This window comes from Pongo pygmaeus, chromosome 16 (genome assembly GCF_028885625.2).
Source record: "Pongo pygmaeus isolate AG05252 chromosome 16, NHGRI_mPonPyg2-v2.0_pri, whole genome shotgun sequence".
In the NCBI taxonomy this organism is placed as follows: domain Eukaryota; kingdom Metazoa; phylum Chordata; class Mammalia; order Primates; family Hominidae; genus Pongo; species Pongo pygmaeus.
In genome coordinates, this window is record NC_072389.2 from 56,059,326 (window position 1) to 56,076,493 (window position 17,168).

Sequence of the window (17,168 nt, forward strand, 5' to 3'; positions counted from 1 at the left end):
AAGATGCTCATCAGAAAAGCATTGTCAAAAGTGGAAATAGATAAATGTCATCTGTAAATAAATTAGAATTGATTATGAAATATTTGATGAGGGCCGGGCGCAGCGGCTCACACTTGTAATCCCAGCACTTTGGGAGGTCGAGGCGGGCAGATCACAAGGTCAGGAGTTCAAGACCAGCCTGACCAACATGGTGAAACCCTGTCTCTACTAAAAATACAAAAATTAGCCGGGCGTTTCGGTGTGTGCCTGTAATCCCAGCTACTTTGGGAGGCTGAGGCAGGAGAATTGCTTGAACCCGGGAGGCTGAGGTTGCCGTGAGCCAAGATTGCGCCATTGCACTGACAGAGTAAGACTGTCTCAAAAAAAAAAAAAAAAAAAAAAAAAGAAAACAAAAAGAAAAAGAAGTATTTAAATATTTGGTCAGTTCTTATTGTTTGTTGTCCTTCCTTCCTTCCTTCCTTCCTTCCTTCCTTCCTTTCTCCCTCCCTCCCTCCCTTCCTCTCTCACTCTCTCTCTCTCTCTCTCTCTCGACAGGGTCTCACTCTGTCACACAGGCTGGAGTGCAGTGGTGCAATCTCAGCTCACTGCAGCCTCCACCTCCTAGGTTCAAGCGATTCTTGTGCGTCAGGCTCCCGAGTAGCTGGGATTACAGGTGTGCGCTGCCATGTGCGGCTAATTTTTGTATTTTTAGTAGAGACGGAGTTTCACCATGTTGGCCAGGCTGGTCTCAAACTGCTGACCTCAAGTGATCTGCCTGCCTCGGCCTACCAAAGTGCTGTTTCTTTATTCCTATCATCCTGCTCAGGGCAGAATGTGTCCTTCTAAAGGATAGGGCAGAAAGACTCCTGAGGTCTGGTTTTGTTGATGGTTTATATTCCAAAGATACACATCCTGAGGGAATAACAAAGACTTATTAAACTGTAACATTTAAAATCATGGAACATAAAGCTTTTTTTCATTACTTTTATGCTACAACCCAGACACTATTAAGTACAGATCCTAATTGCCTCACTAATTTAAGAAGAGAATGAGGAGTAAGATAGGGAAGGGGGAAAGAAGCCAAGCAAAGGTACAATTTCAGATGATGTCTGGCCTCAGCCTGATCCTGTGGAGAGCTCTGGAGCATAAGTCATACCTTCAGGCTTATCTAGCTTTGAGGCAAATAAGTTTTGCTTTCATACTCAGACACTACTCAGGCAATGGCTATGGTTCCCTTGGGACAATTCTGGGTTTCGGGGAATAATAGTGAAGTGGATTGATTGAAAGGAAACCAAACAGAAAGTGGGAGATGGGCCCCAGAGCTAATAAAAAAATGGATCAGAGAAGCTGTGGGTGATGCACTGACAGTATCAGCTATGCCAGAGACCATCTATTCTATAGGTTAATGCTTTCACTGTAGGTCTGACTCTTTCAATCAGCAGGCAAAAGCTTCATTAGCAACAAGTAGTTGTGGAGGAAGAGACTCTCAGGGCTTTGAACTGTTTAGAGTAGCCTAAGGAATTCAAACATTTTCCTACCCAAGATTCTAGGGGAATCAGAGTAGCAGGAATATGATCATATCTCCTAATACAGTGTCAAAAAACCTTTTAGGCAATTGATCGCTAAGTACAGACCGTCCCCTACTTATGATAGTTTGACTTCCAATTTTTCAACTTTATGATGGTACGAAACAACTACAGTTTTGAAGTAATGTACAGTATTCAATAAATTACTTGAGATATTCAACACTTTATGATAAAATAGGCTTTGTGTTAGATGATTTTGCCTGACTACAGGCTAATGTAAATGTTCTGAGAACGTTTAAAGTAGGCCAGGCTAAGCTGTGGTGTTCAGTAGGTTAGGTGTATTAAATGCATTTTCAACTCGAGATATTTCAACTTGGATGGGTTTAGCAGGTGGTAACCCCAAGTTAAGTCAAGTAGCATCTGTAAATGTCATGCTACCAGCACTTTAGGAAAGGTAAAACATTTATCAGACTCAGACAGTCCTTATAAGCTTACACTATAGCCAGTAGATGAGATTCACATGCATGAAACAAGTAAGAGCAACACTGGACACGACATAATTAAAGACTGTTGAATTCCGAGAAAAGAGGAATAGACTCCCGTTGGGTACACTCAGAGACTTACAGTATAACTGGTGAATAAGATCGGATCAAGTCTAAGCACGCGGCTATTCAACAAATGTAAGCGATGTCTTTGTGCCAGATGATACGCATTTCAGGGCTTAGGGCTGGGGGACAGATCACAGGTTAGTGTGGTAAGTACAGTGATAGAGGATGCATTTTGGGGAATTATTTGTGTGCTGTTAGTATTTTTTAGTAGAAAGCTCAATTACTGCATTTCATTGAACTTAAGTCCCATGAATTGTAAGATATGCCATTATTTTGTTTAGCATAATGAAAGAAAAATAACCTGCCAGTTAAGCAATGAATATGTATTATCAATTGTAAGAAGTATCCGAACACAGAGGTGTTATAATGTAAAAAAATGTTCATTTTAGAACCAATGAAACAGGGTTAGAGGAGACTTACTTTGGATTTAAAATTTTTTTTTCTTTTTTCTTTTGTCTTTTGTTGTTTTGTTTGTTTTTATTTTATTTTATTTTATTTTATTTTATCGTTTGAAATGGAGTCTTGCTCTGTTGCCCAGGCTAGAATGCAGTGGTGCCATCTTGGCTCACTGCAACCTCCGCCTCCCAGATTCAAGCAATTTTCTCTGCCTCAGCCTCCTGAGTAGCTGGGATTACAGGTGCTCACCACCACGCCTGACTAATTTTTGTAGTTTTTTAGTAAAGACGGGGTTCTGCCATGTTGGCCAGGTTGGTCTTGAACTCCTGACCTCAGGTGATCTGCCAGCCTTGGCCTCCCAAAGTGCTGGGATTACAGGCATAAGCCACCATGCCCAGCCTCTCTTATTTCTAATTAGAACTAGTTCAGTCTTGTAACAAAGGCCAATAATAATTTATGAATAGTAGCTAATATTTATCAGATGCTCAGTATGGACATGACCTTGGGCTAACTGCTTTTTACCCATTACTTAATTTAATTATTTCTTAATCCATTGAGTAAAGGTGTTAGTATCTCCGTTTTACTGATGGGTAAACAGATTTAAAGAGGGTAAGCAATTTGCCTGAGGTCACACAGTGGCTGAGTGTTCCAGCAGAGATTGAAATGCAGGTCTGTCTATCTCCCAAGTTTATGCTTTTAACCACTGGGCCAGTAGGTGATCTGATAAAGACCTGATTTCCTGCAAAGGGAAAAAAAATTAAGATATTTCATTTCAGTCAGCATTTACCTGTACCATTTTTTTCTGAGGGAGCTTTTAGATAGCAAAACATTGTTTTGCCAACTAGTAAGAAGACTATCTTGAGACTAATGCATGACCTATCTTAAACTATGACTATATTTCTGATGTTACTATTGCATAACTAGACTTTATACAGCCTTTTCGAATTATACTGCTGGATAATGGATTTTAAATTGCATGTTTAAGTAGAATAAGAACTCTGTAGTTAGTGGGTTATACTTAAGTGACCACAGAATAGATAAGGTACCCAATTAAAGAGTACATTTCTTCTAAACCCATAATTTGTGTTAGGATATTTAATTACCATCCTCTATGTGCAGGCATGAATTTTGATCCAGTAGCAATGAAGTCTGGCCCAGAAGTTTGCAGACTCAGAATTATTTATCAGCAAGTATCACTTAACTCGCATTCAACAACAACTGTTTACATTCACAGACAATTTTGGGTTGTCTGAATTTAGGAGTGGTTGGCTAATCCTTGATTAACTTGAGGTAATGGATAGAATTCTAAGATAAAAATATCAGTTTGCTAGCATCTTAATAGGCTTGGTCTGATCACCCTATAAACTGAACCAGGAGTTTTTAAACTTTTTGGTTTCAGAATCCCTATACACACAGAGGACCTTAAAGAGATTTTCCTTATGTGGGCTGTAACTATTGTTATTTACCATATTAGAAATGTAAATGGATACAGCCATAAAAAAGAACGAGATCATGTCTTTTGCAGGAACATGGATGGAGCTGGAGGCTATTATCCTTAGCAAACTAACGCAGGAACAGACAACCAACTACCGCATGTTCTCACTTACAAGGAGATAAATGATAAGAACTTATGAATACAAAGAAGGAAAACACAGTGGGGTCTTCTTGAGAAGGGTGGATGGGAAGAGGGAAAAGAGCAGAAAAGGTAAGTATTGGGTACTGGGCTTGATACCTGGGTGAGGAAATAATATGTACAACAAACCCCATGACACGTGTTTACCTATTTAACAAAACTTCACATGTACCACCAACCTAAAGTGAAAGTTTTTTAAAAAGTATAATAGCGTTAGCAGTGGAAGTTATTCAACTCACACAGCACCAAAATATGTTATCAGTGGCGAATCCCTATGGGTCTGCAGCAACTTTAATTCCTGCCTCCTCAGAAAAAGAATTAGACTGAGGGGCATAAGGCAGAAGAAGAGACTGAGGCAAGTTTTAGAGCAGGAGTGAAAAAGTTTATTATAAAGCTTTAGAGGCCGGGTGCGGTGGCTCACACCTGTAATCCCAGCACTTTGGGACGCCAAGGCGAGCAGATCACCTGAGGTCAGCAGTTTGAGACTAGCCTGGGCAACATGGTGAAACCCTGTCTCTACTAAAAATACAAAATTATCCAGGTGTGGTAGCTGGTGCCTGTAATCCCAGATACTCAGGAGGCTAAGGCAGGACAATCACTTGAACCCGGGGGCCGAGGTTGCAGTGAGCTGAGACCGCGCCATTGCTCTCCAGCCTAGGCAAAAAGAATCCGGGGGAAAAAAAAAAAGCTTTAGAGCAGGAATGAAAAGAAAGTAAAGTACACTTGGAAGAGGGCCAAGCGGGCAACTTGAAAGACAAGTGCGCAGTTTGACCTTTTGACTTAGGGCTTTATATGTTGGCATACTTCTGGGGTCTTGCGTCCTTTTGAGAGGTGACAGCATGCTGGCAGCCCTCACAGCCGTCGCTCGCTCTCGGCGCCTCCTCTGCCTGGGCTCCCACTTTGGCGGCACTTGAGGAGCCCTTCAGCTTGTGGCTGCACTGTGGGAGCCCCTTCCTGGGCTGGCCGAGGCCGGAGCCGGCTCCCTCAGCTTGCGGGGAGGTGTGGAGGGAGAGGTGCGGGTGGGAACCGGGGCTGCACGTGGTGCTTGTGGGCCAGCACGAGTTCCCGGTGGGTGTGGGCTCGGCGGGCCCTGCACTCGGAGCGACCGGCCGGCCCTGCCATCCCTGAGCAATGAGGGGCTTAGCACCCGGGCCAGCAGCTGCAGAGGGTGTGCTGGGTCCCCCAGCAGTGCGGGCCCACCGGCGCTGCACTGGATTTCTCACTGGGCCTTAGCTGCCTCCCCGTGGGGCCTGGCTCAGAACCTGCAGCCCGCCATGCCTGAGCCTCCCCCACCCTCCGTGGGCTCCTGTGCCGCCGGAGCCTCCCCGACGAGGGCTGCCCCCTGCTCCACGGCACCCAGTCCCATCGACCACCCAAGGGCTGAGGAGTGCAGGCACACCGCGCGGGACTGGCAGGTAGCTCCACCTGTAGCCCCGGTGCCGGATCCACTGGGTCAAGCCTGCTGGGCTCCTGACTGGTGGGGACTTGGAGAACATTTATGCCTAGCCAAGGGATTGTAAATACACCAATCAGCACTCTGTATCTAGCTCAAGGTTTGTAAACACACCAATCAGCACCCTGTGTCTAGCTCAGGGTTTGTGAATGCACCAATCCGCACTCTGTATCTAGCTACTCTGGTGGGGACTCTGAGAACCTTTGTGTCAACACTCCCTACCTAGCTAATCTAGAGGGGAGGTGGAGAACCTTTGTGTCTAGCTCAGGGATTGTAAACGCACCAATCAGCACCTTGTCAAAACAGACCACTCTGCTCTCTGTAAAATGGACCAATCAGCAGGATGTGGGTGGGGCCAGATAAGAGAATAAAAACAGGCTGCCTGAACCAGCAGTGGCAACCTGTTCGAGTCCCCTTCCACACTGTGGAAGCTTTGTTCTTTGGCTCTTTGCAATAAACCTTGCTGCTGCTCACTGTTTGGGTCCACACTGCTTTATGAGCTGTAACACTCACCGCGAATATCTGCAGCTTCACTCCTGAGCCAGGGAGACCACGAACCCACTGGGAGGAAGGAACAAACTCCGGATAGGCTGCCTTTAAGAACTGTTAACACTCACAGCAAGGGTCCGTGGCTTCATTCTTGAAGTCAGTGAGACCAAGAACCCACCAATTCCAGACACACTTTCTCCCCTTCTTCCCTTGGGGTTGGCTGTCTGCATGCGCAGTGGTTTGCTAGCACTTGGGAGGTGAGCATGTGCAGCGTGTTTACTGGAATTGTATGCACACTCACTTGAGGTGTTCTTCCCTTAGGAGCCGCATGTCCCTAGGAGGTCATATACCAGTTAAACTCTGCCATTTTGCTTCTTAGTGCGCATGTCTGAGCCCACTCCACCAACTCTTGAGAAGCTACTGATCACCAGTTTCAGGTTTTTCCTATCTGGAGGGAGACTGCCTTTCCCTGGCCCTGGCCGCAACCAATGATTTTAGATAGACAGTTAACCGCCTGACCATTACCTGATGGTTCCCTGACATTCCTGGTTGGGGGTATGGTGCCGGGAGCCCGCTCCTGCCCTGTTCATGTCTGTCTACCTACCTACGGTAACAATAGTAGGAGCGGTAATAGCAAATTACATTGTTCATTTCTTTTCTTTTGGAATCTTTTAACTCAATCATGTTGAAAGAGCCTCAAATCAGCCTTATGTTGATGAGGTACTTTTGCTATAGTACCTCATCAACACAATAATGTGAGCCAGCAAAATTTAAATCAATATTCTTTTTATACCCATCTAAGCAATGCTTGGCTACATAAACCACATTTTCCCTATGCTATTGTATTAAAGAATCCAGAAAATTGTATAAGGCAGTGCTCTAAGTATGTTACCCAGACTGCTCTTTGGAACTTCTAAATCCTATAAAAAGAGAAAAGTTAAAAAAAAATTTAAATCGAGAAACTTAAAAACTATGTATTAATTCATTTAAAATAATAATATCTCATTACATGTTAATACAAATAACATGTTTTATGAAAAATAACTACATTTCCCCAAACAAAAAGATTTCATGAGAAGAGTGGCATTGTTTCACATTTTTGCAAATCTCTTTCATGCTTGGCTTAATAGAAGACAGCTGAATTCTCTTAGCTGCATTCGCATTCTGTCTTTTGTGATGTCACATGTCACGTGACCTCAGCAAAACTCTAATGTTCATTTGAGAGAATCAAGGTTTAAAAAAAGGGAAATAACATAGTAGTATATTATAGTATTATGTTATAATGAAGTTAGTTTTACTTTAAAGGCTTCCTGAAAAGGTATTGGAGACTTTTGGGAGTTGAGATGGGGGGCGGTCCCTGGACCACCCATTGAGAACCACTGAACACAAGCAAATGGATTATTCATAGTTCAAAGATACAAATGAAGAGGTAAAATAATATTAGATAAAATACTTTCTACTGGCCAATATTCTTTAAAGGTTTATTTCTTTCTTAAAAGAAATTGTGGTAAAATATATATAGCATAAAAGTTTACTATTTTATTCTAAGTGTATAATTCAGTGATATTAAGTACATTCACATTGTCATGTAACAATTACCACCATCCATCTCCAGAAAATTTTCATCTTCCAAAACTGAAACTTCACACTCATTAAATGATAACTCCCCGTTCTCCCTATCCCCTAACCTCTGGCAAACACCATTCTGCTTTTTTATTTTTTTATTTTCAGAGACAGGGTCCCTCTCTGTTGCTCAGGCTGGGGCTGGAGTGAAGTGGTGGGAATTATAGCTCACTGCAGCCTCAAGATCATGGGCTCAAGGGATCCTCCTGCCTCAGCCTCCTGAGTAGCTGGGACTATAGGTGTGCGCCATCACACCTGGCTATTTTCTTATTTTATTTTTTTAGTGAAGGTTCTTGCTATGTTGTCCAGGCTGGTCTCAAACTTCTGGGCTCCAGAGATCCTACCCCCTCCACCTCCCAAAGTGTTGGGATTACAGGTGAAGCCACAGTGCCCAGCTGTACTTTTTGTCTATGAATTTGACTACTTTAGGTACCTCACATGAGTGGAATCATATAATATTTGTCCTTTTGTCTGGCTTATTTCACTTAACAAAATGTCTTCAAGGTTCATCCATATTGTTGCATATGTTAGAATTTCATGTCTTTTTAAAGCTTAATAATATTCCATTGTATGTATATATCACATTATTTATCCATTCATCTGTTGATGGTGACTTGGTTTGCTTCCACCTTTTGGCTATTGTGAATAATGCTGCTATAAACATTGATGTGCAAATATGTTTGTGTCCCTGCTTTTAATTCTTTTTTAATTTTTCAGTCAATAACCATTTTGCCAAACTTGCCAACAGTTCTTTTGGGTAAATACTCAGAAGTGGAATTACTAGGTTATATGGTAATTCTATGTTTAATTTTTTTAGTAACCACCATATGGTTTTCCTGTGTCCACATTTTAAACACTTTGTTTCTTGTCAAAACTTTAAAAATACATCATTCAGAATACTAAAATTATTTTTATTTTTATTTTTTGGATTTTGTCCAATAACTAACAAATGTCCACTGAGTAGCTCATGGATTTGGTATATAATATAAAATATTATGAATTCTCTGGAAGATAGCTTTCTCATAGCCTGGCCTTTAAGGAGCTCTCAAACTAGACTAGAACATGAAAGTAAATTCCTCTAATAAAGGAATAAAGATAAGAGAGTAGTTCTGAAATGGTGACCCTCAGATCATGAGTAATCAAATACAGCTTCAGGTGGTCTGGGAGCTGTCAGAAAAATCCACAGTTCACAGCCGAGCACAGTGGGCTCACGCCTGTAATCCCAGCACTTTGAGAGGCCGAGGCTGGTGGATCACTTGAGGTCAGGAGTTTGAGACCAGCCTGGCCAACATGGTGAAACACCATCTTTACTAAAAATACAAAAATTAGCTAGGCGTGGTTGTGCACGCCTGTAATCCCAGCTACTTGGGAGGCTGAGACAGGAGAATCACTCGAACCTGGGAGGCGGAGCTTGCAGTGAGCCGGGATCATGCCACTGCACTCCAGCCAGGGCAAGAGTGAGACTCTGTCTCAAAAACAAACAAACAAACAAACAAAAAAACAAAACAAAACAAAAATCAGCAGTTCATCATTATGCCAGTGTCTATCCTTTGTCGATGGTACAACTTTGAGAGACAGTCCCAGTAGCATGAATCCCTGCCCACTTGCGAATTTAGAGAGAAGGACCCATAAAATGCTGCATACTTATGCTTGCCAACACCCATAACTCTAAGGGCCAGAGACGTTTCCAGAAGTTCTTTCTAGAAAGAACAGAGGAACAGGAAAGGACAAGGAAGAGAAAGCTTGTCAGAAGAAAGGAGTGGGCAGTGGTTTTAGGTGTGTTTGTGTTCTCTTTACCCTGAGGCTGTAAGGTTGGTGGTGCTTAGGTAATCTGGGTTGTAACTCTACCCTCCAAGGCCTTGGGGCAAAGAGGGCAGGCTCACTTGGCTGCCTGCCTATGCTTCAAGGAGCTCTGCAGCTAGGTAGTAAAGCAGTTCACAGCAGAACTGGTGTCTTTATCTGGTAATACTGGTGGGAGAAGTTGTTTAAACTATTTATGTATTTCTTTCTCTTTTCTTCCCTAACCCCCATTTTCTTCTCTTACTAGCTTTACTTTTCGCTTCAAATTTTCACTTGCTAATATGCAACTGCATGTTTGAGTGTGATGACTTTTTGGTGCAAATATTCTGCTGTCAAGATATCCAGTTTAAAACAGCTTTGCCATAGAAGAACTTTAAGGTAAAAAAAATTAATAAAATTGATTTACATCTGTTTCTTTCAAGTACGATGCCTATAGGATCTGTATGAATTCCAAGAATTACTTAGATTTCACTGGTAAAAGAACAATCAAATATGAAAATTATGATTTCCGTTTTGGTATTCTTCTGAACTGTTGAGAAAGCAGATCCCAACACTCAATAGATTCCGTACTAGGAAAAGTTTTTAGCATGAAACAATAAAGCTTTCCCTTAACTCTAATGGTTTATATACTCCAATGAAGTTCAGTTTTGAGCCTGAACACAAGGAATGATGTCAAAAACTCCCAAGGCTTAAAAATACCCCCTCCGCCCCCCACACACACTCCTAAAAGAAACCGTTGCCTGCTTACTGATTGGGAAGACACATACATTACACAGAATAAGAAGGAGATGTCATTTAGATAGTAATAAATGGTGCAAATCACATTGTAGGAAAAAAAGAGAATAGTTTTGTATTAGAATAATGGCAAAAAACACAGAACAATTTTTTTTTAGACAGGGTCTTGCTCTGTCTCCCAGGCTGGAGTGCAATGGCGCAATTTCAGCTCACTGCAACCTCCGCCTCCTGAGTTCAAGCGACTCTCCTGCCTCAGCCTCCTGAGTAGCTGGGATTACAGGCACCTGCCACCATGCCCAGCTAATTTTGTATTTTTAGTAGAGATGGGATTTTGCGATGTTGGCCAGGCTGGTCTTGAACTGTTGACCTCAGGTGATCCACCCGCCTCAGCCTCCAAAGTGCTGGGACTACAGGTGTGAGCCACCATGCCAGGCCAGAACAATTTTTGAAATATATTCCAAGGTATCAACAAGATTAATCACTGACAATGTAGAATGTTACATTTGCTGAGCACTTCATAGTTTATTTTCAGAGACCACATATTTTACTTTTTTCTGTATCTCCATTGATAACAGAGATTGATTCTAAGTTTCTGATATCCTATATGGCCTATTTTGGCTATTCAGGGCCAGGTCATAACTATGGCTATTCTGCTAGCTATTGTGTCCACCAGCATGACAGGAGAGGCCACTGTCAAAGAAAACAGTGAAAAGAAGTTCAAACAATTTAGTGTTAGAATCAAGTGTGCCTTAACAAAAGCTGTGTGAGTTGGATCACTGGTAGCAGTGATCTTCCTTCCTTCTTTCCTTTCTTTCTTCCTCTCTTGTCGTTAGATCTGTTTTTTTTGTGTGTGTGTGTTGCTTTTTTTGTTTTGATTTTTGCTGTTCCAGATTTGTTTATTAATTCTGTAATAGCATTGTTTTGGTCCTTTGACCAGTTATTAAATATAATCTCTCAGTGCCACATCCACCCTTTCCTAATGTTGTTTTATGATGCTGGAGCTGGGACTATGCAAACGGCATTTCTGCTTTGCCAGTTGCTCTCTGAGGTGTTTCCAATAGGGAATATCAGAGAGAGAGAGTGAAAGGCTGGAGGAGGGAGGATGGACTTCCTTCTTTCCTGTTGGATTCCTCCTCTTTATAGCAGTACCCCAGCCTCATTTTAACTCTGGCTGAGTAAGTTTGATCCAGTAACAGCACAGCAGCTATACAGTCCAGGTTACAGTCACAGTTTGCTTAACACTTGCAGAACTAACCTCACCACACCCCCTCAAATACCTAATATCAGCTAGTCAGCACCACTTCCTTAGAGATTTCAGTCCTAATTCCATGGAGGCCCTTCTCTGAGCAAAAAGACCACAGCACCAGCTAAGCAAGGCATTCTTTTCAGAGATCTGGTACTCAGTTTTTTGGGGCTTCTCTTCCAAGCTTCTAAGTTTTAATTATTCTAGCCTTTTCCCTTTATTCCTCAAGCCCCAGGGATAGAAGCTCCTTTTTACAATCTGTCTATAATCTGTATATCTATCTATAATCTTAGTGTTTTATTTTTCCCTTGTCAGTTCTTGATTACCTAGTTAGCAGTTCTTGAACTCTTTCTGTTAAAGTAAGTAGTATGGTTTCTGGCTCCTAATCAATACAGTTTTGTTTCCTAGAGTCTGCAGTCTCTTATTTTACTTATTTTTATTTTTAATTTTTTTGAGACAGAGTTTCTCTCTTGTTGCCCAGGCTCAGTGCAATGGCGCAATCTCGGCTCACCGCAACCTCCGCCTCCCGGGTTCAAGTGATTCTCCTGCCTCAGCCTCCCCAGTAGCTGGGATTACAGGCATGTGCCACCACGCCTGACTAATCTTGTGTTTTTAGTAGAGACAGGGTTTCTCCATGTTGGTCAGGCTGGTCTCAAACTCCCGACCTCAGGTGATCCGCCCGCCTTGGCCTCCCAAAGTGCTGGGATTACAGGCATGAGCCACCATGCCCGGCCATGCAATCTCTCTTTTACACCTTTTATTATGTTATTTTATCATTTTGTAATAAGTTCTTATTTTATGACAAACATGCTAACACAAACAGCTCTTATATTTTTCTATTCTCTGCGTTATGTTTAGATAGTATTTGGTGTGCCATCCTCCTTTCCTTACTGCTGCTTTCTTTGCTTAGTTTATTTGCATAGTTGCTGTGTTTTCTTTTATCTTGTTAATGCTTATGTTTTTCATAAAGTTTCATTTTACATTGTTCATACATAACATGGGCAAGTCTTTTCTAGACATGTTTTTTCTGATAAAAACATGTATGAGTAAATCTCTTGGCACTTTCTCTGCCTATTTGATAAGCATTTATGTTTTTCTACGGCTACAGTTTTAGGAAAAAATAACAGGAACAGATTTATTAAGGTGCAGGAAATGAGAAATGAATGCACTATATTTTCTTATCATAGGATCTCAGAAATGGTTACATAATGAAGTATCTCTTTGCTGGGCAATGACCTTTCCTAATTTTAGAAATCTGTCTGCAAATATGAATCATACTGAACAGAGTATGGTCATGCTTTTATCAAAAGAATGGACAATTAAGGACAACTTGTATTAAGTGTGTAACTAAGTAATATTCATTTTAAAAACCTTTTATTTTATCTTTCAGATTGCAAAAATCAGGTAATCTGAAGACTGAAAAAATGTGCTGTGTCACCTTACTATCCTTGGTACTGCTAATTGGATCAGGGCTGTGGACATTGGACCGTGGTCAGAGATCTATAATAGTCTCGTGGGCAAGCTCTGCCCAGCAAAGACCCCTCAATATTGCATAGTAAATGCCCCAAATAATCAGATACTCTTTTTGAAGACATTTCAACTTGAGACATAAGGGAAATAGTTTGGTAGTAGTAGGAATAGTGGAAGCAGAGTTAAAGAATATCCAAGTCTCTTTAAAAGCAGAGTACCTGAAGAGGGATTGAGAAGTTAATATTACTTTGATGATGACAATGCAACAAAATGTCTTATACCTTAAGAGATTCTAGTTCTGAAACTATGTGTCAGTCTTCATAATCCATTTTATCTCTCAATAAGCCACCATTAGTTAAGGTAATTGAAAACTTAAAAGATTGTAACTTACAAAGACATTTAACTTGTTTCTGATTTTTCAGTTTTGCATATGAATAACTTCATGTACATAGTTTTAATCTTCTGTTGAATTAGTTCTATAGCATAAACTCCTAGAAGTGGTCTCATGGTTTCAAGAAAAACATTGTGGTTTTTACCACCTGTGTTGCCATATTATTTTCCAAAAGGATTGTAACAATTTATCAGCAGGATTTGAGTATGGATTTCACTGTAATCTCACGTGTTGATTTTTTTCCTAATTTTAAGGATATATAATTATGCCCTCAAAGCTTTCTTAGTTTACATGTTTTTGATTCATATCAAATATTGTTGAGGCCGGGTGCGGTGGCTCACGCCTGTAATCTGAGCACTTTGGGAGGCCAAGGCAGGCTGATCACTTGAGGCCAGGAGTTAGAGACCAGCCTGGCCAACATGGTGAAACCCTCTCTCTACTAAAAAAAAATACAAAAATTAGCCAGGTGTGGTGGCACATGCCTGTAATCCTAGCTACTCAGGAGACTGAGGTAGGAGAATCACTTGAATCCGGGAGGTGGAGGTTGCAGTGAGCTGAAATCGCACCATTGCACTCCAGCCTGGGTGACAGAGTGAGACCCTGTCTCAATCAATCAATAAATGAATAAATAAATAAACAAAAAACCACAAATATTGTTGAGAAAATTTTGATGAACTTTATGCAGACCTAAAAGTCCTCACGCCCTATGGACCAGCAGATGCAACTTTAAACATGTAAACTGATGACGTTAGAGTTAGCAATGTGTAAATCTTAGATTGAATTTCTAGTGTTTGTGAACTTGAAAACAAAGGCCTGATTAAATGTAGACCACAATATGAGATTGACAGGCTTCTGCTTGGACTAGACGTGACCTCATCAGTCCTTCAACAAAAGGCCATTATTCATTGCATTAATTTCAATGTGAGGATTAGCTTTTATTCCAAATGATCTCAGAAAGTTTTGTTCTTTAGATCAATTTTCTACTTGAACCCAATCTATAATAAATGCCAAGCTAATGCTTCTACTATGATATAGCTGTCACTTTTGATAGGATGTCTTTAGATTTTATTGTGTCCTAAAGTTACCTGTTCTGAATAAAGAAAAAATTTTCCAGTTTTGTTTTGATGGCTCTAATTGCTAAGAACTTCCCAGTATGGAAAGACAAACAGATAGAAGGCCACAGTTAACATTTGTTATTGGATCTACTCTCTGCTTTCTTAAGATCATCTATATCAAAGTAACAAAAACAAAAACAAAAACAGAAGGTAATGTGAAAGGATCTAGTCCAAATGGCTAAGTAGAATCCTTTTTACCCCACTGTACATACAGAATGTTGGACTAAAAGTAATAATAATAATTTAAGAAATATGTACCCAAGCTCAAAAATCAAGAAAAAAAAAATTCTCCAGAAATGCATAGATATAAAAGGGAGAAGGAGTTGAAGCTTTGCTGCCCATAGGAGGAACCAAATTGATCTGTGTCTTTGGGGTAGGGCAAATCTAGGGCTGGGAGCTGAGGCTGCTGCCCTTGCCTGGTGCCTGCGGGGAGCGGCAAAATTACACTGTCTAAGAATGGGGACCAGGAAAACCCAAAGGCCAAGAATTGCTGCAAACGTGAGCCAACTCTACATAGATGAAAACAGGATGACCTGCAAGCAATAGAGGTCTTAGGGAACCACCTCTGAGTGGGGGTTATCCTAAATATCGGCTGTCTAAAACCAAGAAACAAACATAAAGATTTGCAAAAACCCACAGGGCTCAGGCATAAGTAACAACGAAACCATCCCATAGGGAGGCTTCTATTACCCAGATATTCATGGAACACCATAGAATTTATAACTCTAGCTGAAGAGAAACTCTCAGGCAAAAAATATAAAATACATAAAGAGCACATTTGTGTTCGAGCTGGATTAAAAAACTAAATTAACGTCTAGATACTTTTAATGAAATGGGAGAACAACGGAAAAGGAAAAAATATTCTAAAACTAACAGAAGGTTAACCAGAGAGGAAAGACAATTGGATTTCTCATTAGCAAAAATAAATGCCACAAAACAGTAGAATAATATCTTCAATGTGCTGATGTTTCATTATCAGTGTGTGAATGTATAATTCCATTTTTAATAGCTGTCAAAATAAAAGTCTATATTGTGATTATCACTGAAGAGTAAAGGTAAAATACCTTTGCAGATATACAGACAGTTTATTATCCATAGATACTTGAAAGAACTACCAAAGAATGTACTTCAAAAAGAAGGAAAAGAAATCTAGATGGAGGAGTGGACACAGAGAAGAATTGAGCTTGGGAACAATAACAGCTGAATTTTGTAAAGTATGTACAATTTTGCCTTGGGAAATACATTTCTATTCTATGTCAAATATAATGTTGAAAGACAAATTCTTGCCTTTGCAAATTTTTCCAGTAGACACTGAGGTTATAACTGTCATAAAAGATATCCAAAACAGTTGGTTTTCTTAATGTAATGCCCAGACTTGTACCACAAGTATTACAAACTTTTTAAAATGAAAATTATACATTCACACAGTCATAATGAAGCCTATAGTTAGAGGCTGAGTAAAAAGAAAGGTCAGCTTTTAATTTGGAATTAACTGTTTTAAATTCTGATAAGTGTTAATACTTAAAGTGAGTTGGAATTCGCAGTATTAATCAGGAATAAATGACTTCAATCTCTAAACATCCTGCGCTTGGTCTGAGGTGAGTTGGTCTCATTACCTTTGACTTTTTATAACCTTTCAACTTCTTTCTTGAATTAAAGGGTTTGAAGAAGACTACAATACTTATTACTGCAAACCTATATTTCTGTGGTTGTAATGGGCATATTAGCAGTTCTGAGGTTGACCTCAACTTTTAAATACCTTATCATTTGATATCTCATTTTGAACATGTTATTTTCTACTTGCTTCTGTCATTGGTATTTTTCTTTGTATGAGGTCAGGTGAGTTACTTCAAGGTGAAAACTGTTGCTCAAATAAATTTTAGCCATTTCATGCTAAGCACAGAGCATTTTACTCAAGTAATTTAGAAAATTTTAAACGATGACATCTCTCAAGATGTCGATGAAGAAGTACTAATGTTAGACATGATACCTATCTGTGTAGAATGTATAGTTTGTTGGGAAAATGAGACACACAAACCTGGATGGAGCCAGTTTATGGATGTCTCCACTGACAGATCTGAGCAGTTTGGATATGATAGGGAATGGAGACTGCATGACTTTCCAGAGTATGCAAGTGATATTCGAAAAAGCATGTTTCAGAATAATATAAGTACAAATCTAAACATTCTCTTATGATCTTTGCAATTACTGCCAGCTCTTTCTTATCTACATCAAGGTTATTTATTTATTGTGAAAACTAATCTCAGCGAATATTTAGACTAGAAACTGGAGTCAGCCTGTCACTCAGCATGCTTGTGGCCTGTCTTCCTTACCATCTGTTAATGTGCTCTTTGGAATGCAAATTTTAACATTTGCCTAACCAAAACATAATTAGAAAGATAACATTGCTGTCAAAAATAATAAAATCCAGCATAAATGATTTTTCCCTATCGTCGTCTTTTTTGGCTAAAATCTGCATTTTTTGACCTTATAAACCACTTTCTTCTATGGCACACCATCCTGTTTTTCTCTTTTTTAATTATAAAAATAATACAAGGACAATTTTGTGATCTAGCTGTGGGGAAGAACTTATTAAACAAGATGCACAAAATACAATCCACCAGGCAAAAATCAGGGCTATGTATGGCTGCATATGTTATTCACAGGCCCCCAACTTCAGGGGGCCATTTACATAGATATTGTTGTT

At 40.2% G+C, this 17,168-nt stretch overlaps 1 long non-coding RNA gene across 1 annotated transcript; it reads left to right on the forward strand.

The window, feature by feature from the left end:
* Positions 1-2,039: 2,039 nt before the first annotated feature.
* Positions 2,040-14,330, forward strand: LOC129014095 (uncharacterized). Its single transcript, XR_008494119.2, has 4 exons — positions 2,040-2,185; positions 4,035-4,214; positions 9,755-9,885; positions 12,876-14,330. It is a non-coding gene; the product is annotated as an uncharacterized LOC129014095 (long non-coding RNA).
* The last annotated feature ends 2,838 nt before the right edge of the window (positions 14,331-17,168 follow it).